This window comes from Hyla sarda, chromosome 1 (assembly GCF_029499605.1).
Source record: "Hyla sarda isolate aHylSar1 chromosome 1, aHylSar1.hap1, whole genome shotgun sequence".
Classification (NCBI taxonomy): Eukaryota; Metazoa; Chordata; class Amphibia; order Anura; family Hylidae; genus Hyla; species Hyla sarda.
The window spans coordinates 580,673,315-580,700,466 of NC_079189.1; the positions used below are offsets into that span (position 1 = coordinate 580,673,315).

Consider the following 27,152-nt stretch of genomic DNA (forward strand, 5'->3'; position numbering starts at 1 on the left):
GCCGGCAGTAAAAAAGAAGTAAACAGGTATATACCTTCCTTCACTCCCCCGGTGCCTCCGGTAACCGGATCCAGCCTCCGCCGTGGTCCTCTCCCTGGTTGCCGGTGGTTGGCGAGTCATATCGCACCATTTGAGAAACCTTGGCGTGTTGTGCAGGCTCAAGTGTGTCCTTCATATAAGGATATACTGGCTAATGTCTCAATTTTACATCAGTTTTGAGGGTTAGCTAATGTCATTGTTTACATTAACCACAGTTGTGAAACCATTTTGTGATCCATAGGTGCAGGACCTCCACTCCAACGTAGGTGCACAACTGCACTTGGGGTTGAGCACCTTGTATCACCTTAGATCACGTCAATGTAATCATACTGCACTCAGCCAATCACCGGCCGCAGCAAAGTCCCGACTCGTCCGGCGATAGGCTGAGCGGCAGTGTGAGAACACTTCAAGACACACAGTTCTTCACTACACTGGCACCTGCAGTGCCGTATGACTCGCCGACCACCGGCAACCAGGAAGAGGACCACGGTGGAGGCTGGAGCCAGTTACCGGAGGCACCGGGGGAGCAAAGGAAGGTATGTACCTGTTTATTTTTTTTTACTGCCAACAGTATGGACGATAATTTTCCTATTCCGGAGTTATCCTTTAATCTTCAAGGCACATAGGACATAGTAAACAGTAACGCATTTCGGCTTGTTAACCAAACCCTATAATATAAAAAAAAATACAACTTGTCCCACACGAAAAACAAGCCCCCTTGTGTTAATTGTGTTAATGTTATCACATTGATTTTGTTACTTTATGTTTTTACACAGATATGAAGGAGAAATTGTTTGAATTCCCAAAGGAGTCATCCACCTCTTCTTATGTTCGGCTATTTCCAGAACTTTCTGGCCCGTTTGATGAGGCCACGGTCTGCATCAGATCTCACTCGGCAATATTCTTTATTTTCATTGTCCACTCAACATAAAGATAATGATTTTCGTCTCTTTTATTTTCCTGCATAGAATAAGTTTTTTTTAACAATGCGTAATGAACACCAGTTTTATTATTTGCTGGGCAATAATTTTACGGAATGGACAAGCATCTGTGCAACGTCCAACCCTTCAGTCTGGGCGGTGTGGAACGATGGGAAGAAGAACAATGAAGACGGGACAGCGAATGTGACGATCGGCGCTGACCCTATCATCATTATTGGTCAGGAACAAGATTCATATGGTGGAGGATTCGATGCGGATCAGTCCTTTGTGGGAGAAATAACTGATGTTCATATGTGGGATAAAGCTCTGACTGATAACAATATTACAGATTATTTTGCAGATAATGAAATAAGTGGTAATGTCATTAACTGGAACACTTTACGGTATAATATTACTGAAGATGTCATCATACTTCCTTATGTAGATCCCTATCCTTGTGAACCTGTATTCAGTTTATAGAGTCTTCCCAGAATAATATTTCCCTTATGTCATAGCAATGTCTATTAAATGGTATCTTTCAGATGTTTTAAACCCTCAGAACTAATGGCAACTATCTCTGCTGATCCACCGTCAGGTGGTTAACCTTAACCCCTTAAAGACCGAGCGTTTTTTCCATTTTTGAACTTTCATTTTTTCCTCCTTACCTTTTAAAAGGCATAACCCTTTCAATTTTGCACCTAAAAATCCATATTATGGCTTATTTTTTGCGCCACCAATTCTATTTTGTAATTTGTAATGACATCAGTCATTTTACCCAATAATCTAAGGCGAAACCCATAAAAAAAAAAATCATTGTGTGACAAAATTGAAGAGACGGCCCCGAACAGCCAGAGCCTGCAGGGATGAGGTGGCACTGGTGCCACCTCACGATCGCCCTGATTCGTCGGCCGGATTCCCGGCCGACCAATCAGGGCGCCTGCTGCGGGTGTCACTCCCGCAACCCGCTCCGCCCCTCTTCCGGAGGACGTGAGCGGGTGCGGGACGTGCACCCCGGGTGCTGGGGACCCCGATCCCCGGCGTTAATGTTGGGATCGGGGCCCCAGGAGCGACGACGGCGGCGGCGGCGGGACTGACCTGCAGCGTCGATCAGCAGCAGCAGGAGGTGAGTGACAGCCTCCTGCTGTTGCTTAGCAACAGCTCCCAGCATGCAAAAAGGGCATGCTGGGAGCTGTAGTTATGCAACAGGAGGAGGCAGACCACCCCAACTCCCAGCATACCCTTATGGGCATGCTGGGACTTATGGTTTTGCAACAGCTGGAGGCACATTCTTTCTATGGAAAAGTGTACCTTCAGCTGTTGTGTAACTACAACTCCCAGCTTGCACAAACAGCTAAAGAGCATGCTGGGAGTTGTAGTGGTGCATCTGCTGGTTGCATAACTACAACTCCCAGCATGCCCGTTGGCTGTCGGTGACTGCTGAGAGTTGTAGTTTTGCAACAGCTGAAGGCACACTGAGTTAAGTAGCAAACCAGTGTGTCTCCAGCTGTTGCATAACTACAATCCCCAGCATCCCCAGCCAAAGTAGTATGCCTCCCGCTGTTGCATAACTACAACACCCAGCATGCCCTTCCGCTGTCCGTACATGCTGGGGGTTGTAGCTTTTGCAACAGCTGAAGGAACACTGGTTGCAAAACACTGAGTTTGTTACCAAACTCGGTGTTTCACAACCAGTGTGCCTCCAGCTGTTGCAAAACTACAACTCCCAGCATGCACTGATAGACCGTACATGCTGGGAGTTGTAGTTTTGCAACAGCTGGATGTCCCCCCCCCCCCCAATGTGAATGTACAGGGTACACTCACATGGGCGGAGGATTACAGTAAGTATCCGGCTGCAAGTTTGAGCTGCGGCAAATTTTCTGCCGCAGCTCAAACTGCCAGCGAGAAACTACTGTGAACCCCCGCCCGTGCGACTGTACCCTAAAAAAACACTACACTAACACAAAATAAAATAAAAAGTAAAAAACACTACATATACACATTCCCCTACACAGCCCCCCTCCCCAATAAAAATGAAAAACATCTGGTACGCCACTGTTTCCAAAACGGAGTCTCCAGCTGTTGCAAAACAACTACTCCCAGTATTACCAGACAGCCACTGACTGTCCAGGCATGCTGGGACTTTTACAACAGCTGGAGGCACCCTGTTTGGGAATCACTGGCGTAGAATACCCCTATGTCCACCCCTATGCAAGTCCCTAATTTAGGCCTCAAATGCGCATGGCGCTCTCACTTTGGAGCCCTGTCGTATTTCAACGCAACAGTTTAGGGTCACATATGGGGTATCGCCGTACTCGGGAGAAATTGTGTTACAAATTTTGGGGGGTATTTTCTGCTATTACCCTTTTTAAAAATGTAAAATTTTTGGGAAACCAAGCATTTTAGGTAAATTTTTTTTTTTTTACATATGCAAAAGTTGTGAATCACCTGTGGGGTATTAAGGTTCACATTACCCCTTGTTACGTTCCCCGAGGGGTCTAGTTTCCAAAATGGTATGCCATGTGTTTTTTTTTTTTTGCTGTCCTGGCACCATAGGGGCTTCCTAAATGCGGCATGCCCCCAGAGCAAAATTTGCTTCCAAAAAGCCAAATGTGACTCCTCCTCTTCTGAGACCTGTAGTGCGCCAGCAGAGCACTTCTCACCCCCATATGGGGTGTTTTCTGAATCGGGAGAAATTGGGCTTCAAATTTTGGGGGGTATTTTCTGCTATTATCCTTTTTAAAAATGTAAAATTTTTGGGAAACCAAGCATTTTAGGTAAAACATTTTTTTTTTTACATATGCAAAAGTCGTGAATCACCTGTGGGGTATTAAGGTTCACTTTACCCCTTGTTACGTTCCCCGAGGGGTCTAGTTTCCAAAATGGTATGCCATGTGTTTTTTTTTGCTGTCCTGGCACCATAGGGGCTTCCTAAAGGTGACATGCCCCCCAAAAACCATTTGTCGCTCCTTCCCTTCTGAGCCCTGTACTGCGCCCGCCGAACAATTAACATAGACATATGAGGTATGTGCTTACTCGAGAGAAATTGGGTTTCAAATACAAGTAAAAATTTTCTCCTTTCTACCTATTGCAAAAATTCAAAAATTGGGTCTACAAGAACATGCGAGTGTAAAAAATGAAGATTGTGAATTTTCTCCTTCACTTTTCTGCTATTCCTGTGAAACACCTAAAGGGTTAATACACTTATTGAATGTCATTTTGAATACTTTGGGGGGTGTAGTTTTTATAATGGGGTCATTTATGGGGTATTTCTAATATGAAGACCCTTCAAATCCACTTCAAACCTGAACTGGTCCATGAAAAATAGCGAGTTTGAAAATTTTGTGAAAAATTTCTAAATTGCTGCTGAACTTTGAAGCCCTCTGGTGTCTTCCAAAAGTAAAAACTCATAAATTTTATGATGCAAACATAAAGTAGACATATTGTATATGTGAACCCAAAAATGTTTTATTTTGAATATCCATTTTCCTTACAAGCAGAGAGCTTCAAAGTTAGAAAAATGCAAAATTTTCATTTTTTTCATCAAATTTTGGGATTTTTCACCAAGAAAGGATGCAAGTTACCATAAAATGTTACCACTAAGTTAAAGTAGAATATGTCACGAAAAAATAAACTCAGAATAAGAATGATAACTAAAAGCATTCCAGAGTTATTAATGTTTAAAGTGACAGTGGTCAGAATTGCAAAAAACGCTCTGGTCCTTAAGGTGTAAAATGGCCTGGTCCTTAAGGGGTTAAGATCAGTTGTTGACCCTTTAGAGATCTCTGAAACATCACTCGTTGTGAAGTTGTTGCTCCTCCTCAGTACAGAGTAGACTGTATCTATTTTTATTATAACTGCAATTTTGCTGTGTCTGTACTGTCTCTCCAAACGTCCTTATTGTCGTTTCTCAAGACTCTCTGAAGCAGTGGTCTCAAACTGTGGCCCTCCGGATGTTGCAAAACTTCAACTCCCAACGGCTGTCCGGGCATGCAGGGAGTTGAAGTTTTGCAACATCTGGTGGGTCACATTTTGAGACCAGTGCTCTAAAGGGTTGGACATTGCTGTACAGAGTGGCAACCTATAGGTAGTGCTAGAGAGACAGTTTTCTTCCTTCTGACGGAGAACTAATTTGCATGTTTTATCCCAGCAAGCATTGCCACAAGGCACAGTCATTGCTCGGCTTTCTTTCACTCAGAGCAATGGTTCATTTTACTGGTGGAACCTTGTTTCTAAAAACCCTGGCTAAAGTAAAGAGTCTTTTTGGTAAGACCAGCCTACAGAAATGTCTTTGTTTCTGCTTGTCAGAGAGAGAGCAGACTTGTTAGGATTGTAAGGGTACATTCACACGAGCGGATCCCCAGCGCATATTACACTGCGGATCTGCCACTGAAGGACCTCTGTATGCTGCCTTTACAGGCAGACACACTGAAGCGATGTGCGAGTCGCTGCGCATGCCTGGTATGCGTTACCCCGCAGTACGCTGCTACGAGCAGACACACTGCAATGTGCGATTTGCCTCGCGCATGCACAGTATACTGGCACATCGCGGAAGCTCTCGGCCTAGCTCATAGAGCAGGGGGAGCGGCCACGATGTGTGCACATGCGCAGCGACTCGAACATCGCTTCAGTGTGTCTGCTTGTTGCGGTGTATTACTGCTCTGAGCAGGCACCTGTCAAGGCAGCATACAGTGGTCCTTCAGCGGCGGATCCACAGCATAATACGTGCTGGGGATCCGCTCGTGTGAACGTACCCTAAAGCTGTATCGTAAAGTATGAAGGGACTATGGAGGAGATTTATCAAAACCTGTGTAGAGGAAAAGTGGGTCAGTTGCCCATAGCAACCAATCAGATCGCTTCTTTTATTTTGCAGAGGACTTTATAAAAATTAAAGAAGCAATCTGATTGGTTGCTACGGACAACTGCCTTGCTCTTCCTCTACGCTGGTTTTGATAAATCTCCCCCTATATTATTAGCTGCCAGTGGAGAGAGGGAGATATTAAGGGAAAAGGTACCGTAATAAAAAAAGAATTGATAACATATTTTTATTACATTTTTTCCACAAAATATATAAACAAATATATAAACAACAAACCTAACATAAAAATAAAAAAAGGCACTGTGCAGAGTGCCCAGACAAGACTCAGAAGAGCAAAACGATGTAACGTGACAGCGATAAACGTCATGAAGCAAACCCAGAGCATAAAGAGGATATTAGGAGCAGGAAGAACTAAACCCTGGAAGACAAGTAATCGACTCGTAACTTCAACTAGAAGAAAGACTTCCTCCTTTTACCCCCAAGAAAACATAAGCATTCATATAAACTGAGAGTGTGTCCAGCTCACAACAGTAAAGCTGCTTTCAAACTATAAAGTTCTTCAGTTTTAAAGAGCCGTTATTTGTTCCGTTATGAAAACCCTTAAAAACGGCCATTAAAAAATCCCATTAAAAAACATCTTATCCCCTATCGAAAGGATAGGGGATAAGATGTCTGATCCCATGTCTATGGGACGGGGCGTTGCCACCGTTACGCCCCCTCCCATAGAAATGAATGGAGGGGGTGTGCCCTACGGTTTCCAAAACTGCAGACGCAGCTATGCATAGAATGCGGGCCGCTGCTGGGTACCCCCCCCCCTACCCCCACCCCCCCCGCGATCAGACATTTTATCCCGTATCCTTTCGATAGGGGATAAAATGTTTTTGCCCGGAATACCCCCTTAACCCCTTAAGGACCGGGCCATTTTACACCTTAGGACCGGAACGTTTTTTGCAATTCTGACCACTGTCACTTTAAACATTAATAACTCTGGAATGGTTTTAGTTATCATTCTGATTACGAGATAGTTTTTTCATGACATATTCTACTTTAACTTAGTGCTAAAATTTTACGGTAACTTGCATCCTTTCATGGTGAAAAATCCCAAAATTTGATAAAAAAAATGAAAATTTTGCATTTTTCTAACTTTGAAGCTCTCTGCTTGTAAGGAAAATGGATATTCAAAATAAAAAAAAATTTGGATCACATATACACTATGTCTACTTTATGTTTGCATCATAAAATTGAAGAGTTTTTACTTTTGGAAGACACCAGAGGGCTTCAAAGTTCAGCAGCAATTTTCAAATTTTTCACAAAATTTTCAAACTCACTTTTTTTCAGTGACCAGTTCAGTTTTGAAGTGGATTTGAAGGGTCTTCATATTAGAAATACCCCACAAATGACCCCATTATAAAAACTACACCCCCAAAGTATTCAAAATGACATTCAGTAAGTGTTTTAACCCTTTAGGTGTTTCACAGGAATAGCAGTAAAGTGAAGGAGAAAATTTAAAATCTTCATTTTTTACACTCGCATTTTCTTGCAGACCCAATTTTTGAATTTTTGCAAGGGGTAAAAGGAGAAAATTTTTACTGGTTTTTGTAGCCCAATTTCTCTCGAGTAAGCACATACCTCATATGTCTATGTAAAGTGTTCGGCGGGCGCAGTAGAGGGCTCAGAAGGAAAGGAGCGACAAGGGGATTTTGGAGAGAACATTTTTCTGAAATGGTTTTTGGGGGGGCATGTCACCTTTAGGAAGCCCCTAGGGTGCCAGAAAAGCAAAAAAAAAAACACATGGCATTATATTTTGGAAACTAGACCCCTTGGGGAACGTAACAAGGGGTAAAGTGAACCTTAATACCCCACAGGGGTTTCACGACTTTTGCATATGTAAAAAAAAAAAAAAATTCTTACCATTTTTACAAAGGGTTAAAGCAGAAAATACCCCCCAAAATTTGAAGCCCAATTTCTCCTGATTCAGAAAACACCCCATATGGGGGTGAAAAGTGCTCTTCTGGCGCACTACAGTTCTCAGAAGAGGAGGAGTCACATTTGGCTTTTTGGAAGCAAATTTTGCTCTGGGGGCATGCCGCATTTAGGAAGCCCCTATTGTGCCAGAACAGCAAAAAAAAACACATGGCATTATATTTTTGAAACTAGACCCCTTGGGGAACATAACAAGGGGTAAAGTGAACCTTAATACCCCACAGGGTTTTCACAACTTTTGCATATGTAAAAAAAAAACTAAAAAATTTTACCTAAAATGCTTGTTTTCGCTAAAATTTTAAATTTTTACAAAGGGTTAAAGCAGAAAATACCCCCCAAAATTTGAAGCCCAATTTCTCCCGATTCAGAAAACACCCCATGTGGGGGTGAAAAGTGCTCTGCTGGTGCACTACAGGTCTCAGAAAAGGAGTAGTCACATTTGGCTTTTTGGAAGCAAATTTTGCTCTGGGGGCATGCCGCATTTAAGAAGCCCCTATGGTGCCAGAACAGCAAAAAAAAACACATGGCATTATATTTTTGAAACTAGACCCCTTGGGGAACATAACAAGGGGTAAAGTAAACCTTAATACCCCACAGGGTTTTCACAACTTTTGCATATGTAAAAAAAAAACTAAAAAATGTTACCTAAAATGCTTGTTTTCGCAAAAATTTTACATTTTTACAAAGGGTTAAAGCAGAAAATACCCCCCAAAATTTGAAGCCCAATTTCTCCCGATTCAGAAAACACCCCATATGGGGGTGAAAAGTGCTATGCTGGCGCACTACAGGTCTCAGAAGAGGAGTAGTCACATTTGGCTTTTTGGAAGCAAATTTTGCTCTGGGGGCATGCCGCATTTAAGAAGCCCCTATGGTGCCAGAACAGCAAAAAAAAAAACACATGGCATTATATTTTTGAAACTAGACCCCTTGGGGAACATAACAAGGGGTAAAGTGAACCTTAATACCCCACAGGGTTTTCACAACTTTTGCATATGTAAAAAAAAACTAAAAAATGTTACCTAAAATGCTTGTTTTCGCAAAAATTTTACATTTTTACAAAGGGTTAAAGCAGAAAATACCCCCAAAATTTGAAGCCCAATTTCTCCCGATTCAGAAAACACCCCATATGGGGGTGAAAAGTGCTATGCTGGCGCACTACAGGTCTCAGAAGAGGAGTAGTCACATTTGGCTTTTTGGAAGCAAATTTTGCTCTGGGGGCATGCCTCATTTAGGAAGCCCCTATGGTGCCAGAACAGCAAAAAAAAAAAACACATTGCATTATATTTTTGAATCTAGACCCCTTGGGGAACATAACAAGGGGTAAAGTGAACCTTAATACCCCACAGGGTTTTCACAACTTTTGCATATGTAAAAAAAAACTAAAAAATTTTACCTAAAATGCTTGTTTTCGCAAAAATTTTACATTTTTACAAAGGGTTAAAGCAAAAAATACCCCCCAAAATTTGAAGCCCAATTTCTCCCGATTCAGAAAACACCCCATATGGGGGTGAAAAGTGCTCTGCTGGCGCACTACAGGTCTCAGAAGAGGAGTAGTCACATTTGGCTGTTACGCCGAGCGCTCCGGGTCCCCGCTCCTCCCCGGAGCGCTCGCAACATCCTCGCAATCGCAGCGCCCCAGTCAGACCTGCTGACCGGGTGCGCTGCGATACCTCTACCAGCCGGGATGCGATTCGCAATGCGGGTGGCGCCGCGATGCGCACCCCGGCTCCCGTACCTGACTCGCTCTCCGTCGGTCCTGTCCCGGCGCGCGCGGCCCCGCTCCTTAGGGCGCGCGCGCGCCGGGTCTCTACAATTTAAAGGGCCACTGCGCCACTGATTGGCGCAGTTGGCTTAATTAGTGTATTCACCTGTGCACTTCCCTATATAACCTCACTTCCCCTTCCCTTCCTTGCCGGATCTTGTTGCCATTGTGCCAGTGAAAGCGTTTCCCAGTGTGTTCCTAGCCTGTGTTCCAGACCTCCTGCCGTTGCCCCTGACTACGATCCTTGCTGCCTGCCCCGACCTTCTGCTACGTCCGACCTTGCTCTTGTCTACTCCCTTGTACCGCGCCTATCTTCAGCAGTCAGAGAGGTTGAGCCGTTGCTAGTGGATATGACCTGGTTGCTACCGCCGCTGCAAGACCATCCCGCTTTGCGGCGGGCTCTGGTGAAAACCAGTAGCAGCTTAGAACCGGTCCACTAGCACGGTCCACGCCAATCCCTCTCTGGCACAGAGGATCCACCTCCTGCCAGCCGAATCGTGACAGTAGATCCGGCCATGGATCCCGCTGAAGTTCCACTGCCAGTTGTCGCCGACCTCACCACGGTGGTCGCCCAGCAGTCGCAACAGATAGCGCAACAAGGCCACCAGCTGTCTCAACTGACCGTGATGCTACAGCAGCTACTACCACAGCTTCAGCAATCATCTCCTCCGCCAGCTCCTGCACCTCCTCCGCAGCGAGTGGCCGCTTCCGGCCTACGACTATCCTTGCCGGATAAATTTGATGGGGACTCTAAGTTTTTCCGTGGCTTTCTTTCACAATGTTCCCTGCACTTGGAGATGATGTCGGACCAGTTTCCTACTGAAAGGTCTAAGGTGGCTTTCGTAGTCCGGGAAAGCTCTGTCATGGGCCACACCGCTCTGGGACCGCAATGACCCCGTCACTGCCTCTGTACACTCCTTCTTCACGGAGATTCGAAGTGTCTTTGAGGAACCTGCCCGAGCCTCTTCTGCTGAGACTGCCCTGCTGAACCTGGTCCAGGGTAATTCTTCCGTTGGCGAGTACGCCATCCAATTCCGTACTCTTGCTTCCGAATTATCCTGGAATAATGAGGCCCTCTGCGCGACCTTTAAAAAAGGCCTATCCAGCACATTAAAGATGTTCTGGCCGCACGAGAAATTCCTGCTAACTTGCATGAACTTATTCATCTAGCCACTCGCATTGACATGCGTTTTTCCGAAAGGCGTCAGGAGCTCCGCCAGGATATGGACTTTGTTCGCACGAGGCGTTTTTTCTCCCCGGCTCCTCTCTCCTCTGGTCCTCTGCAATCCGTTCCTGTGCCTCCCGCCGTGGAGGCTATGCAAGTTGACCGGTCTCGCTTGACACCTCAAGAGAGGACACGACGCCGCATGGAGAATCTGTGCCTGTACTGTGCCGGTACCGAACACTTCCTGAAGGATTGTCCTATCCGTCCTCCCCGCCTGGAAAGACGTACGCTGACTCCGCACAAAGGTGAGACAGGTCTTGATGTCAACTCTGCTTCTCCACGCCTTACTGTGCCTGTGCGGATATCTTCCTCCACCTTCTCCTTCTCTACTATGGCCTTCTTGGATTCTGGATCTGCAGGAAATTTTATTTTGGCCTCTCTCATCAACAGGTTCAACATCCCGGTGACCAGTCTCGCCAGACCCCTCTACATCAATTGTGTTAACAATGAAAGATTGGACTGTACCGTGCGTTACCGCACGGAACCCCTCCTAATGTGCATGGGACCTCATCACGAAAAAATTGAGTTTTTGGTCCTCTCCAATTGCACTTCCGAAATTCTCCTTGGATTACCGTGGCTTCAACGCCATTCCCCAACCCTTGATTGGTCCACAGGAGAAATCAAGAGCTGGAGTACTTCTTGTTTCAAGGACTGTCTTAAACCGGTTCCCAGTACTCCCTGCCGTGACCCTGTGGTTCCCCCTGTAACCGGTCTCCCTAAGGCTTATATGGACTATGCTGACGTGTTTTGCAAAAAGCAAGCTGAGACTTTACCTCCTCACAGGCCTTATGACTGTCCTATTGACCTCCTCCCGGGCACTACTCCACCCCGGGGCAGAATTTATCCTCTGTCCGCTCCAGAGACTCTTGCTATGTCTGAATACATCCAGGAAAATTTAAAAAAAGGGGTTTATCCGCAAATCCTCCTCTCCTGCCAGAGCTGGATTTTTTTTTGTGTCCAAAAAAGATGGCTCTCTACGTCCTTGCATTGATTACCGCGGACTTAATAAAATCACGGTAAAAAACCGCTACCCCCTACCTCTTATCTCAGAACTCTTTGATCGCCTTCAAGGTGCCCACATCTTTACCAAACTGGACTTAAGAGGTGCTTATAATCTCATCCGCATCAGGGAGGGGGACGAATGGAAGACTGCATTTAACACCAGAGATGGACGCTTTGAGTATCTGGTCATGCCCTTTGGCCTGTGCAACGCCCCTGCCGTCTTCCAAGACTTTGTTAATGAAATTTTTTGTGATCTCTTATATTCCTGTGTTGTTGTGTATCTGGACGATATTCTGATTTTTTCTGCCAACTTAGAAGAACACCGCCAGCATGTCCGCATGGTTCTTCAGAGACTTCGAGACAATCAACTTTATGCCAAAATGGAGAAATGTCTGTTTGAATGTCAATCTCTTCCTTTCCTAGGATACTTGGTCTCTGGCCAGGGATTACAAATGGACCGGATAAACTCTCTGCCGTCTTAGATTGGCCACGCCCCTCCGGACTCCGTGCTATCCAACGTTTTTTGGGGTTCGCCAATTATTACAGACAATTTATTCCACACTTTTCCACCATTGTGGCTCCTATCGTGGCTTTAACCAAGAAGAATGCCAATCCCAAGTCCTGGTCTCCCCAAGCGGAAGACGCATTTAAACGGCTCAAGTCTGCCTTTTCTTCTGCTCCCGTGCTCTCCAGACCTGACCCATCTAAACCCTTCCTATTGGAGGTAGATGCCTCCTCAGTGGGAGCTGGAGCGGTCCTTCTACAAAAAAATTCTTCCGGGCATGCTGTTACTTGTGGTTTTTTTTCTAGGACTTTCTCTCCGGCGGAGAGAAACTACTCCATCGGGGATCGAGAACTACTGGCCATTAAATTGGCACTTGAGGAATGGAGGCATCTGCTGGAGGGATCAAAATTTCCAGTTATCATTTACACTGATCACAAGAATCTCTCCTATCTCCAGTCTGCCCAACGGCTGAACCCTCGCCAGGCCAGGTGGTCGTTGTTCTTTGCCCGTTTTAACTTTGAAATTCATTTTCGCCCTGCCGACAAGAACATTAGGGCCGATGCCCTCTCTCATTCCTCGGATGCCTCGGAAGTAGAGGTCTCTCCGCAACACATCATTCCTCCTGACTGTCTGATCTCCACTTCTCCAGCCTCCATCAGGCAAACTCCTCCAGGGAAGACCTTTGTTTCTTCACGCCAACGTCTCGGGATTCTCAGATGGGGTCACTCCTCCCACCTCGCAGGCCATGCGGGCATCAAAAAGTCCTTGCAACTCATCTCTCGTTTCTATTGGTGGCCGACTCTGGAGACGGATGTTGTTGATTTTGTGCGGGCCTGTACTGTCTGTGCCCGGGACAAGACTCCTCGCCAGAAGCCTGCTGGTCTCCTTCATCCTCTGCCTGTCCCCGAACAGCCTTGGTCACTGATTGGTATGGACTTTATTACAGACTTACCCCCATCCCGTGGCAACACTGTTGTTTGGGTGGTCGTTGATCGATTTTCCAAGATGGCACATTTTATTCCTCTTCCTGGTCTTCCTTCAGCGCCTCAGTTGGCAAAACAATTTTTTGTACACATTTTTCGTCTTCACGGTTTGCCCACGCAGATCGTCTCGGATAGAGGCGTCCAATTCGTCTCTAAATTCTGGAGGGTCCTCTGTAAACAGCTCAAGATTAAATTAAACTTCTCTTCTTCTTATCATCCCCAATCCAATGGGCAAGTAGAAAGAATTAACCAGGTCCTGGGTGACTATTTACGGCATTTTGTTTCCTCCCGCCAGAATGACTGGGCAGATCTTCTACCATGGGCCGAATTCTCATACAACTTCAGAGTCTCTGAATCTTCTGCTAAGTCCCCATTTTTCGTGGTGTACGGCCGTCACCCTCTTCCCCCCCTCCCTACTCCCTTGCCCTCTGGTTTGCCCGCTGTGGATGAAGTGACTCGTGATCTTTCCACCATATGGAAAGAGACCCAAAATTCTCTTTTACAGGCTTCATCCCGCATGAAAAGGTTTGCCAATAGGAAAAGAAGAACCCCCCCCATTTTTGCTCCCGGAGACAAGGTATGGCTCTCCGCTAAATATGTCCGCTTTCGTGTCCCCAGTTACAAACTGGGGCCACGCTATCTTGGTCCTTTCAAAGTCTTGTGCCAGATTAATCCTGTCTCTTACAAACTCCTTCTTCCTCCTTCTCTTCGTATTCCCAATGCCTTCCATGTCTCTCTCCTTAAACCACTCATCATCAACCGTTTCTCTCCCAAACTTGTTTCTCCCACTCCTGTTTCCGGTTCTTCTGACATCTTCTCCGTAAAGGAGATACTGGCCTCCAAGACGGTCAGAGGAAAAAGATTTTTTTTGGTAGATTGGGAGGGCTGTGGTCCTGAAGAGAGATCCTGGGAACCTGAGGACAACATCCTAGACAAAAGTCTGGTCCTCAGGTTCTCAGGCTCCAAGAAGAGGGGGAGACCCAAGGGGGGGTACTGTTACGCCGAGCGCTCCGGGTCCCCGCTCCTCCCGGAGCGCTCGCAACATCCTCGCAATCGCAGCGCCCCGGTCAGACCTGCTGACCGGGTGCGCTGCGATACCTCTCCCAGCCGGGATGCGATTCGCGATGCGGGTGGCGCCCGCTCGCGATGCGCACCCCGGCTCCCGTACCTGACTCGCTCTCCGTCGGTCCTGTCCCGGCGCGCGCGGCCCCGCTCCTTAGGGCGCGCGCGCGCCGGGTCTCTACGATTTAAAGGGCCACTGCGCCACTGATTGGCGCAGTTGGCTTAATTAGTGTATTCACCTGTGCACTTCCCTATATAACCTCACTTCCCCTTCCCTTCCTTGCCGGATCTTGTTGCCATTGTGCCAGTGAAAGCGTTTCCCAGTGTGTTCCTAGCCTGTGTTCCAGACCTCCTGCCGTTGCCCCTGACTACGATCCTTGCTGCCTGCCCCGACCTTCTGCTACGTCCGACCTTGCTCTTGTCTACTCCCTTGTACCGCGCCTATCTTCAGCAGTCAGAGAGGTTGAGCCGTTGCTAGTGGATACGACCTGGTTGCTACCGCCGCTGCAAGACCATCCCGCTTTGCGGCGGGCTCTGGTGAAAACCAGTAGCAGCTTAGAACCGGTCCACTAGCACGGTCCACGCCAATCCCTCTCTGGCACAGAGGATCCACCTCCTGCCAGCCGAATCGTGACAGTGGCTTTTTGGAAGCAAATTTTGCTCTGGGGGCATGCCGCATTTAGGAAGCCCCTATGGTGCCAGAACAGCAAAAAAAAAACACATGGCATACCATTTTGGAAACTAGACACCTCGGGGAACGTAACAAGGGGTAAAGTGAACCTTAATACCCCACAGGGATTTCACGACTTTTGCATATATAAAAAATATATTTTTTTTTCACTAAAATGTGGGTTTCCCCACAAATTTCCCATTTTTGCAAGGGTTAATAGTAGAAAAGACCCCCCAAAATTTGTAACTCCATTTCTTCTGAGTATGTAGGTACCCCATAAGTGGACGTCAAGTGCACTACGGACGAACTACAATGCTCAGAAGAGGAGTCACATTTGCAAACTTTGCTGAAATGGGGGGGACATGTCGCATTTAGGAACCCCCTATGGTGCCAGGACAGCAAAATACCCCCCACATGTCATACCATTTTTGAAACTAGACCCCTTGAGGAATGTAACAAGGGGTAAAGTGAGCCTTAATACCCCACAGGGGTTTTACAACTTTTGCATATGTAAAAAAAAAAATCTTTTTTTTCACTAAAATGTGTTTCCCCCCAAATTTTACATTTTTACAAGGGTTAATAGCAGAAAATACCCCCCAAAATTTGTAAATACATTTCTTTGGAGTAAGGACATACCTTAAGTTTTTGATGATTTTCGCTCCACGGGTGCACACCAGGTGTTGGAGTAGGAGGTCAGTCAGGGGCCTTGAGCTTATTATAGCAGCCAGGATGTGGGACCCCCCCTCAAGGAGCGTTAATGGGTGGGGAGCACTGAGCCCTAAAATAGGGGAACACTATGGGGGACAACAGGCCATAACTGGGGTAGACAGGTGAGGTACAGTGGCCCGTAATATGGGGTACAGTGGGCCAGAAAATAATATAATAATAAAATAGGATATGTTCCCAGAATGATGAACCAGAGCACAGCCAAAACTAAAAAAAATATGCCCGCCCCAAACCCTATGCTCTGAGTCATCATTCTGGGAATGTGAGGTGTGAGGCCATCCCTAACCTGTTGCCTCAAATGCGCACCTGCTCAGGTGGAGAGAGAGCGCTGCGCATTTGAGGCAACATAAAAAGTCCCCGATGATAGTGACTCAGTGACCTATGACCCATTTTTGAAAAAACACCCCCAGAGGTCTTATCAGGTTTTTTTTTTTTTTTCAGGTTTTTTTGGGCAATTTAGTGATTTATGGGGGTAAAATTTTGGAATGTACTCTGGACTTGGTACATTGGTCAAATTATGGAAAATTAAACTGAAAAGGGAAAATTTAGGGCTCCATGGAAGTGTGATACTCCCTGAAGCAGCCTATGCAGAGGCCCGGATTATCTGGGCAAGTGTCACACTGAATGGTGGTGTCCCTCCATCTCCCCTTCCTGTAACACACTCTGCATTTTTTCTGGGATCGTCCCTTCTTTCCACTGGGGGGGGACCTCACCTGGAAAGTGTTGGCCTGGGACGATCCTGGCGCCTATAACTCCAGACCCTTGGGAAGTCCGGCCTGATCTTTCCCGGTCAGCAAAGATCAGGAACCTTAGGACTTCTTCTTGGTACTGAAGGAATGTCCCCGTGTTGCCAGCGTACTGGGATAGTACAAAAGCGCGTTGTACATGGCAACCTGTACCATGTAGACTGCAACTTTTTTGTACCATGCCCGTGTTTTCCGCATGGCGTTGAATGGCTTGAGGACTTGATCTGAGAGATCAACTCCCCCCATATACCGATTGTAGTCCAGAATACAATCGGGCTTGAGGACCGGACCCACGGTACCTCGCACAGGGACAGGGGTGCTGCCGTTCCCATGAATAGTGGTGAGTATAAGGACATCCCTCTTATCCTTATACTTCACCAACAACAGGTTATCATGGGTGAGGGCACGGGACTCACCCTTGGGGATAGGCGTCTTGACCAAATTTAGAGGGAGGCCTCTCTGATTTTTCCGCGCGGTCCCACAAGCGGACGTCGATCTGGCGGAAAGGGATGTGAAGAGAGGGATGCTGGTATAAAAGTTGTCCACGTACACGTGGTAACCCTTACCCAGCAATGGGTACATAAGGTCCCAAACGATTTTCCCGCTAACACCCAGAGTGGGGGAACAATCTGGGGGTTCAATACGGGAATCTCGTCCCTCATACACTCTAAACTTGAGAGTGTACCCGGAGGTACTCTCGCAAAGTTTATAGAGCTTCACGCCATATTGCGCCCGCTTCGAGGGAATATACTGGCGGAAGATGAGTCTCCCCTTAAAACTGATGAGAGACTCATCTACCGAGAGGTCCCTGAGGGTACATAGGCCTCCAAAAATTTGGCCCCAAAGTGATCGATGACCGGCCTCACTTTGTAAAGCCGGTCATGGGCGGGATCACCTTGGGGCTGACATGCCGCATTATCTGCATAATGCAGGCATTTCCGAATGGCCTCATACCGGTTCCGTGTCATCGCCATACTGTAAAGCGGGGTCTAGTAGAGGACGTCCCCGCTCCAGTAATGACGAGCACTTGGTTTTTCGACTAGGCCCATATGCAGCGTGAGGCCCCAAAATGTCCTCATTTCCGCTGCATCAATGGCGCGCCATTCATTGGGCCTGGCCAAAAACGAATTGGGGTGGTGGGCAATGAACTGCTGGGTGTACAAGTTTGTTTGCTCCACCATTAGATTGACCAGGCTGTCACTGAAAAAAAACTTTAAAAAGTCCAGATCAGTGAACCCAGCCGTGTCAATCCGGATTCCTGAGTCGCCAACAAACTCAGGAATCCGTGGCTGATAATCCTCTGGGGGGCTCCAGACAGGGTCATCGGAAGGGGGCTCCGGTGCACTTGTCTGGGGGGCCGGACTCCTATTACGAGCGGCATTGCCACCCGTACTAGTGTCGGCCACTGGGTCACTCTCATGGGGGGTGCGTGGCCTCGCCTGGCGGCGTCTCCGCCGCCGTACAGGGGACTCATCATCACTACTAGATGATGAGGAGCGCGATGAAGAACACAAAAATATTGGATCTTCATCGTCCTCACTGGCAGATTCGGAGTCGGAGGCTAAAAAAGCGTAAGCCTCCACTGCCGAAAATGTCCGGCGGGCCATCGCCTTTTTTGTACGGTGGGGGGGGGGGAAGTATGTAGTGTGTGGTGCTTGGTGTACAAAGTGTAGAAAAGTAATAGAAAGAGAAAAAAAAAGCTGTGGCCCCCCCCAAAAAAAGGGGTGGCAAACACAGGTCCCTGGACCCCTAATAGGACCCTGGGTAACGGATCAGACCCTAATAGGACCCTGGGGGACCTATTAGGGGGTCAGGGGGGATTTTTTTTTTTATAAAAAAATAAAAATAAAAAAAGCTGCGCCGAAAAAAAAAAGGGGTGGCACGCGCAGCTCCCTGAACCCCTAATAGGACCAGGGGTCAGGGATCAGACCCTAATAGGACCCTGGGGGACCTATTAGGGGGTCAGGGGGGGGTACTTTTTTTTTACTTTTTTTTTACTTTTATTTAACTTTTTAACTATTTATACTCCTACCTGTCCCTAAAATGATCTCACCCTATTGTAAGGCTCCTGAGAGGGCTCCGGAGCTCTGAGAGGGGATCAACGGTCCTCTTCCTGCTGCTGCACCCGCTGACTGAACCAAAACAGCGGGTCCAGCAGCGGGAAGGAGCCGTTAACCCCTCCTCTGCCGCTCTGCTATTGGCTGGATGATCGCCAGCCAATAGCAGCGTTGCTGGGGCGGTGACAGTATTGTCACTGCTCCCCAGCAATGGTAGGTGATTGGTGGTGTAATTGTACACCGCCGATCACCATTTATTTCCAGGTCATCGGGTCACAAGTGACCCGAATGACCTGAATCGCTGAAGATCGCTTGCGTGATTTTGCAAGCGATCTCCGGCGATCGCCGTCATGCGGGGGTCCCGGGACCCCCCTCGGCATTTGCACGGCATGCCTGCTGAAAGATTTCAGCAGACATGCCGTTCCGATCTCTGCCCGGCAAGCGGCAGAGACCGGAAATACAACAGGACGTTCTCTAACGTCCTTGGGCATTAAAGCCCAGGTAGCGGGGACGTTAGAGAACGTCCTATGTCCTTAACAGGTTAAAGTGTATGGGATTTTTACATTATCCGTTTTAACTCATCATAGCCCGTTATTAATAACGGACGTTATTTTGTTACAGGAGAAAAATAGTGCATGTACCGTTTTTTCTCCGGTCACAAATAACGTCTGTTATTAATAACAGGCTATGACGGGTTAAAACGGATAATGTAATATAGACTTTAATGGGATTTTGTAACGGCCATATGGGATTTTGTAACGGCCATTTTTAAGGGTTTTCATAACAGAACATTATAATGGCTCTTTAAAACGGAAGAACTTTATAGTGTGAAAGCATCCTAACAGAAACAGTAAATAGAAGAAGGGCACCAAGCGGATCAATGTACTGTCAATCGGGGAGGCACAAAGGCACCCAAGGTATCCTGCAGGGCTTCCAAACTATACAAAAAACAAAAAATATTTTAATGCTTGAAATACTGAAGATACTTTAAAACAGTAATTAACAGCATTTTAGGATTTTTAGTTTTATATATATATAAAAAAAAAAAAAAAAACATAAATTCAAGAAGTATAGCAAAGAAAAATAGGATCAGCTCACCCGGCGTAGACCTGCCGCGACAGGATCCGCACCTATTCAAGAAGTAGTACATTTAATAATGCACATAACTTTTTTATATTTAATCATCAATTTAACTGCATGTAACCTTTTTTTTTTTTTTGGAGATGAATTGTATTTTTCAAAACATTTTGATATTTTTTTTATGTTTTTGGGGGATACTTTATGTTTGCTATGCAGTATAAATAACATGCTATCTATGGCTTATTATGGATGTGAAAAAAAAATATTTTTTAATGTTACATTAGCACATCTAAAGGCTTTCATTTTACTTTTGCAATAAATTTTATTGTGACTCTAATGTGGATCAGGGTGAGTTCCTGCCCTTTTGTATCCATCTGGGTGTAGCCACTTCATGCAACCCCTACAGGGTCAGGGAGTATACAAAAAGTATTACACCTGCAGGTACTAGCACACGCAAGGGGGTTATATAACATTAGACCAGTGCTTCTTAATTATTTTCTGTCATCCACCCCTAGGAAGAAGAAAAAATTTTGCGCCCCCCGCGCGACTGGAAATAGTATCATTTGTCTATAAAATTGTTATAAGTACACCTCTGCATAACACTGTATCCTTATTAACGTATATGAGAATAAAAAAAGAAAGAAATGTGGATCAATTTACAACAAAGAATAGCTTTATTAGCTTAACCTGGGGGTGGTCTATTGTATGGGGGGGGGGGTCGTATCTACTTGCGGCTCCTGTAATGGATATTGACCCTTTTTATTGGTATCTTCCTGCGGTGTGCTTTGTACCCCTTCCACTCCTGCATTCCTGCTATTATGCCCTTTTTTATCTAGGTTACCTTCAGGGCTTAGTAACTTTACCTGCAGAGTGTCTTTTTGCACCTTCCCCCTCCTCCTTTTGATCCAGGGTACTGTCTTCTAGTTCGTATACTTTTTCCTCCTCCATCCCCTGGTTACTATTTTTTTTCCCCTTTTCAGTTTTATTATCAGATTTTGTGTTTGTCCTACCTCCTCTCCTTGACCCCTGCTCTTTATGTTCTTTCTGTGCTTCAGCTCTTGTTTTCCCACCTGGTGAAGCTGCGGATGTATTTTTGCGACTCTGCCTTGATGACATGCCGGCGTCCTGCTCTTTCTCCTCTGTGAGTGGCACTAGGAACCGGCATATTGATTCCTGTATGTCTCCACGGGTCCTCTGCATGTGTCACGTGCGTTGGCGGTCACGTGGTTGTTACGCCGAGCGCTCCGGGTCCCCGCTCCTCCCCGGAGCGCTCGCTTCTCTCTCGCTACCGCAGCGCTCCGGGCAGCTCCACTGACCCGGTGCGCTGCGGTACCGTCTCCAGCCGGGATGCGATTCGCGATGCGGGTAGCGCCCGCTCGCGATGCGCATCCCGGCTCCCGTACCTGACTCGCTCTCCGTCTGTCCTGTCCCGGCGCGCGCGGCCCCGCTCCCTAGGGCGCGCGCGCGCCGGGTCTCTGCGATTTAAAGGGCCACTGCGCCGCTGATTGGCGCAGTGGTTCCAATTAGTGTGTTCACCTGTGCACTCCCTATTTATACCTCACTTCCCCTTCACTCCCTCGCCGGATCTTGTTGCCATTGTGCCAGTGAAAGCGTTTCCTTGTGTGTTCCTAGCCTGTGTTCCAGACCTCCTGCCGTTGCCCCCGACTACGATCCTTGCTGCCTGCCCCGACCTTCTGCTACGTCCGACCTTGCTTCTGTCTACTCCCTTGTACCGCGCCTATCTTCAGCAGTCAGAGAGGTTGAGCCGTTGCTAGTGGATACGACCTGGTCACTACCGCCGCAGCAAGACCATCCCGCTTTGCGGCGGGCTCTGGTGAAAACCAGTAGTGACTTAGAACCGATCCACTAGCACGGTCCACGCCAATCCCTCTCTGGCACAGAGGATCCACTACCTGCCAGCCGGCATCGTGACAGTAGATCCGGCCATGGATCCCGCTGAAGTTCCTCTGCCAGTTGTCGCCGACCTCACCACGGTGGTCGCCCAGCAGTCACAACAGATAGCGCAACAAGGCCAACAGCTGTCTCAACTGACCGTGATGCTACAGCAGCTACTACCACAGCTTCAGCAATCATCTCCTCCGCCAGGTCCTGCACCTCCTCCGCAGCGAGTGGCCGCTTCTGGTCTACGACTATCCTTGCCGGATAAATTTGATGGGGACTCTAAATTCTGCCGTGGCTTTCTTTCCCAATGTTCCCTGCACTTGGAGATGATGTCGGACCAGTTCCCTACTGAAAGGTCTAAGGTGGCTTTCGTAGTCAGCCTTCTGTCTGGAAAAGCTCTGTCATGGGCCACACCGCTCTGGGACCGCAATGACCCCGTCACTGCCTCTATACACTCCTTCTTCTCAGAAATTCGAAGTGTCTTTGAGGAACCTGCCCGAGCCTCTTCTGCTGAGACTGCCCTGTTGAACCTGGTCCAGGGTAATTCTTCCGTTGGCGAGTATGCCGTACAATTCCGTACTCTTGCTTCAGAATTATCCTGGAATAATGAGGCCCTCTGCGCGACCTTTAAAAAAGGCCTATCCAGCAACATTAAAGATGTTCTGGCCGCACGAGAAATCCCTGCTAACCTACATGAACTCATCCATCTTGCCACTCGCATTGACATGCGTTTTTCCGAAAGGCGTCAGGAGCTCCGCCAGGATATGGACTTTGTTCGCACAAGACGTTTTTTCTCCCCGGCTCCTCTCTCCTCTGGTCCCCTGCAATCCGTTTCTGTGCCTCCCGCCGTGGAGGCTATGCAGGTCGACCGGTCTCGCCTGACACCTCAAGAGAGGACACGACGCCGCATGGAGAATCTCTGTCTGTACTGTGCCAGTACCGAACACTTCCTGAAGGATTGTCCTATCCGTCCTCCCCGCCTGGAAAGACGTCCGCTGACTCCGCACAAAGGTGAGACAGTCCTTGATGTCTACTCTGCTTCTCCACGTCTTACTGTGCCTGTGCGGATATCTGCCTCTGCCTTCTCCTTCTCTACTATGGCCTTCTTGGATTCCGGATCTGCAGGAAATTTTATTTTGGCCTCTCTCGTCAACAGGTTCAACATCCCAGTGACCAGTCTCGCCAGACCCCTCTACATCAATTGTGTAAACAATGAAAGATTGGATTGTACCATACGTTTCCGCACGGAGCCCCTTCTAATGTGCATCGGACCTCATCACGAGAGGATTGAATTTTTGGTCCTCCCCAATTGCACTTCCGAAATCCTCCTTGGACTACCCTGGCTTCAACTCCATTCCCCAACCCTGGATTGGTCCACTGGGGAGATCAAGAGTTGGGGGCCCTCTTGTTTCAAGGACTGCCTAAAACCGGTTCCCAGTACCCCTTGCCGTGACTCTGTGGTTCCCACTGTAACCGGTCTCCCTAAGGCCTATGTGGACTTTGCGGATGTTTTTTGCAAAAAACAAGCTGAGACTCTACCTCCTCACAGGCCTTATGATTGTCCTATTGACCTCCTCCCGGGCACTACTCCACCCCGGGGCAGAATCTATCCTCTGTCCGCCCCAGAGACTCTTGCTATGTCGGAGTACATCCAGGAAAATTTAAAAAAAGGCTTTATCCGTAAATCCTCCTCTCCTGCCGGAGCCGGATTTTTCTTTGTGTCCAAAAAAGATGGCTCTCTACGCCCTTGCATTGACTACCGCGGTCTTAATAAAATCACGATAAAGAACCGCTACCCTCTACCCCTCATCTCTGAACTCTTTGATCGCCTCCAAGGTGCCCACATCTTTACCAAACTGGACTTAAGAGGTGCTTATAATCTCATCCGCATCAGAGAGGGGGATGAATGGAAAACGGCATTTAACACTAGAGATGGACACTTTGAGTATCTGGTCATGCCCTTTGGCCTGTGCAACGCCCCTGCCGTCTTCCAAGACTTTGTTAATGAAATTTTTCGTGATCTCTTATACTCCTGTGTTGTTGTATATCTGGACGATATCCTGATTTTTTCTGCCAATCTAGAAGAACACCGCCAGCATGTCCGTATGGTTCTTCAGAGACTTCGTGACAATCAACTTTATGCCAAGATAGAGAAATGTCTGTTTGAATGCCAATCTCTTCCTTTCCTAGGATACTTGGTCTCTGGCCAGGGACTACAAATGGATCCAGACAAACTCTCTGCCATCTTAAATTGGCCACGCCCCTCCGGACTCCGTGCTATCCAACGTTTTTTGGGGTTCGCCAATTATTACAGGCAATTTATTCCACATTTTTCTACCGTTGTGGCCCCTATCGTGGCTTTAACCAAAAAAAATGCCAATCCCAAGTCTTGGCCTCCTCAAGCGGAAGACGCCTTTAAACGGCTCAAGTCTGCCTTTTCTTCGGCTCCCGTGCTCTCCAGACCTGACCCATCTAAACCCTTCCTATTGGAGGTTGATGCCTCCTCTGTAGGAGCTGGAGCGGTCCTTCTACAAAAAAATTCTTCCGGGCATGCTGTTACTTGTGGTTTTTTTTCTAGGACCTTCTCTCCGGCGGAGAGGAACTACTCCATCGGGGATCGAGAGCTTCTAGCCATTAAATTAGCACTTGAGGAATGGAGGCATCTGCTGGAGGGATCAAGATTTCCTGTTATTATTTACACCGATCACAAGAACCTCTCCTATCTCCAGTCTGCCCAACGGCTGAATCCTCGCCAGGCCAGGTGGTCTCTATTCTTTGCCCGATTTAATTTTGAAATTCACTTTCGGCCTGCCGATAAGAACATTAGGGCCGATGCTCTCTCTCGTTCCTCGGATGCCTCGGAAGTTGAACTCTCTCCGCAACACATCATTCCTCCTGACAGCCTGATCTCCACTTCTCCAGCCTCCATCAGGCAAACTCCTCCAGGAAAGACCTTCGTCTCTCCACGCCAACGCCTCGGAATCCTCAAATGGGGTCACTCCTCCCATCTCGCAGGTCATACAGGCATCAAGAAATCTGTGCAACTCATCTCTCGCTTCTATTGGTGGCCGACTCTGGAGACGGATGTCGTGGACTTTGTGCGAGCCTGCACTGTCTGTGCTCGGGATAAGACTCCTCGCCAGAAGCCCGCTGGTTTTCTTCATCCTCTGCCTGTCCCCGAACAGCCTTGGTCTCTGATTGGTATGGATTTTATTACAGACCTACCCCCATCCCGTGGCAACACTGTTGTTTGGGTGGTCGTTGATCGATTCTCCAAGATGGCACATTTCATCCCTCTTCCTGGTCTTCCTTCAGCGCCTCAGTTGGCTAAACAATTTTTTGTACACATTTTTCGTCTTCACGGGTTGCCCACACAAATAGTCTCGGATAGAGGCGTCCAATTCGTGTCAAAATTCTGGAGGGCTCTCTGTAAACAACTCAAGATTAAATTAAACTTTTCTTCTGCATATCATCCTCAATCCAATGGACAAGTAGAAAGAATTAACCAGGTCTTGGGTGATTATTTACGACATTTTGTTTCCTCCCGCCAGGATGATTGGGCAGATCTTCTACCATGGGCCGAATTCTCGTATAACTTTAGAGTCTCTGAATCTTCCTCCAAATCCCCATTTTTCGTGGTGTACGGCCGTCACCCTCTTCCCCCCCTCCCTACTCCCTTGCCCTCTGGTTTGCCCGCGGTAGATGAAGTGACTCATGATCTTTCCACCATATGGAAAGAGACCCAAGTTTCTCTTTTACAGGCTTCATCTCGCATGAAAAAGTTTGCCGATAAGAAAAGAAGAGCTCCCCCCATTTTTGCTCCCGGAGACAAGGTATGGCTCTCCGCTAAATATGTCCGCTTTCGTGTCCCCAGTTACAAACTGGGTCCACGCTATCTTGGTCCCTTCAAAGTCTTGTGCCAAATTAATCCTGTCTCTTACAAACTTCTTCTTCCTCCTTCTCTCCGTATTCCTAATGCCTTTCATGTCTCTCTTCTTAAACCACTCATCATCAACCGTTTCTCTCCCAAATTAGTTTCTCCCACTCCTGTCTCCGGTTCTTCTGACGTCTTCTCAGTGAAAGAGATACTGGCCTCCAAGACGGTCAGAGGAAAAAAGTTCTTTTTGGTGGATTGGGAGGGCTGTGGACCTGAAGAGAGATCCTGGGAACCTGAGGACAACATCCTAGACAAAAGTCTGCTCCTCAGGTTCTCAGGCTCTAAGAAGAGGGGGAGACCCAAGGGGGGGGGTACTGTTACGCCGAGCGCTCCGGGTCCCCGCTCCTCCCCGGAGCGCTCGCTTCTCTCTCGCTACCGCAGCGCTCCGGGCAGCTCCACTGACCCGGTGCGCTGCGGTACCGTCTCCAGCCGGGATGCGATTCGCGATGCGGGTAGCGCCCGCTCGCGATGTGCATCCCGGCTCCCGTACCTGACTCGGTCTCCGTCTGTCCTGTCCCGGCGCGCGCGGCCCCGCTCCCTAGGGCGCGCGCGCGCCGGGTCTCTGCGATTTAAAGGGCCACTGCGCCGCTGATTGGCGCAGTGGTTCCAATTAGTGTGTTCACCTGTGCACTCCCTATTTATACCTCACTTCCCCTTCACTCCCTCGCCGGATCTTGTTGCCATTGTGCCAGTGAAAGCGTTTCCTTGTGTGTTCCTAGCCTGTGTTCCAGACCTCCTGCCATTGCCCCCGACTACGATCCTTGCTGCCTGCCCCGACCTTCTGCTACGTCCGACCTTGCTTCTGTCTACTCCCTTGTACCGCGCCTATCTTCAGCAGTCAAAGAGGTTGAGCCGTTGCTAGTGGATACGACCTGGTCACTACCGCCGCAGCAAGACCATCCCGCTTTGCGGCGGGCTCTGGTGAAAACCAGTAGTGACTTAGAACCGATCCACTAGCACGGTCCACGCCAATCCCTCTCTGGCACAGAGGATCCACTACCTGCCAGCCGGCATCGTGACAGTGGTCCTCCGCGTCGGGCTGCTACTGGGGCTGTGCTGGGACAATCTCCAGTGATCGCGCCGCGCTGCTCCCTCTCTCCAGCCGTAGAGTTGCTAGGCAACCGACGCCATGTGGGATGCCGCTTGCGAGTGAGTATTTGCCGAGGTCAAACGATCCCCCCTTTACGGAGCCCCACTATTTGAGAAGCACTGCATTAGACCAAGTGGTGTTTTTTTTCCCAGTAATGTCACCTCCCTTGTCCATGAGCTTTGTCTGGTATTACAGATTTCTGAATACTGCAACACCAGATAAAACCCAATGAACAATGGCTGACATTTGTCAAAGGATGTCTAGTGTAGTTGTTTTTCTCCACTCTTTTTTTATTGTAATTTTGACTTATGCGCAACAAATTTATCAAAAAGTCACAAGGACAATGATAAATTTGATGTGTAATCCATGCTTTGTACATTTCCTTAAAGGAAATCCCCTATACAAATGATAGGGGATAAGATGTCTGACTGCGGGGGGCCTGCAATCTCCCTATACCCAGCGTTCGTTTAGAGCATCGGATACAGCATCGGAAGCTCGTAATGCCATGGCCGTGCCCCCTTAAAGCAAGTCTATGGGAGGGGCAGGCCCGTCGCTAAAGGACAGGCAAACCAAGCAATTGCTTGGGGCCCCGAGCTGGCCTGGGGCCCCAAGCAGAGCTGGTGCTTGTTGTGCTTCCTATAAGGCTG

The 27,152-nt window shown here is 47.8% G+C and overlaps 1 protein-coding gene and 1 pseudogene across 2 annotated transcripts in view; both read left to right on the forward strand.

Moving 5' to 3' along the window:
• The window catches only part of LOC130311939 (serum amyloid P-component-like), a 90,382-nt gene that overhangs the window by 48,738 nt on the left and 14,492 nt on the right, over positions 1-27,152 (forward strand). The window lies entirely within an intron of this gene.
• On the forward strand, positions 818-1,441 carry LOC130311965 (serum amyloid P-component-like; annotated as a pseudogene).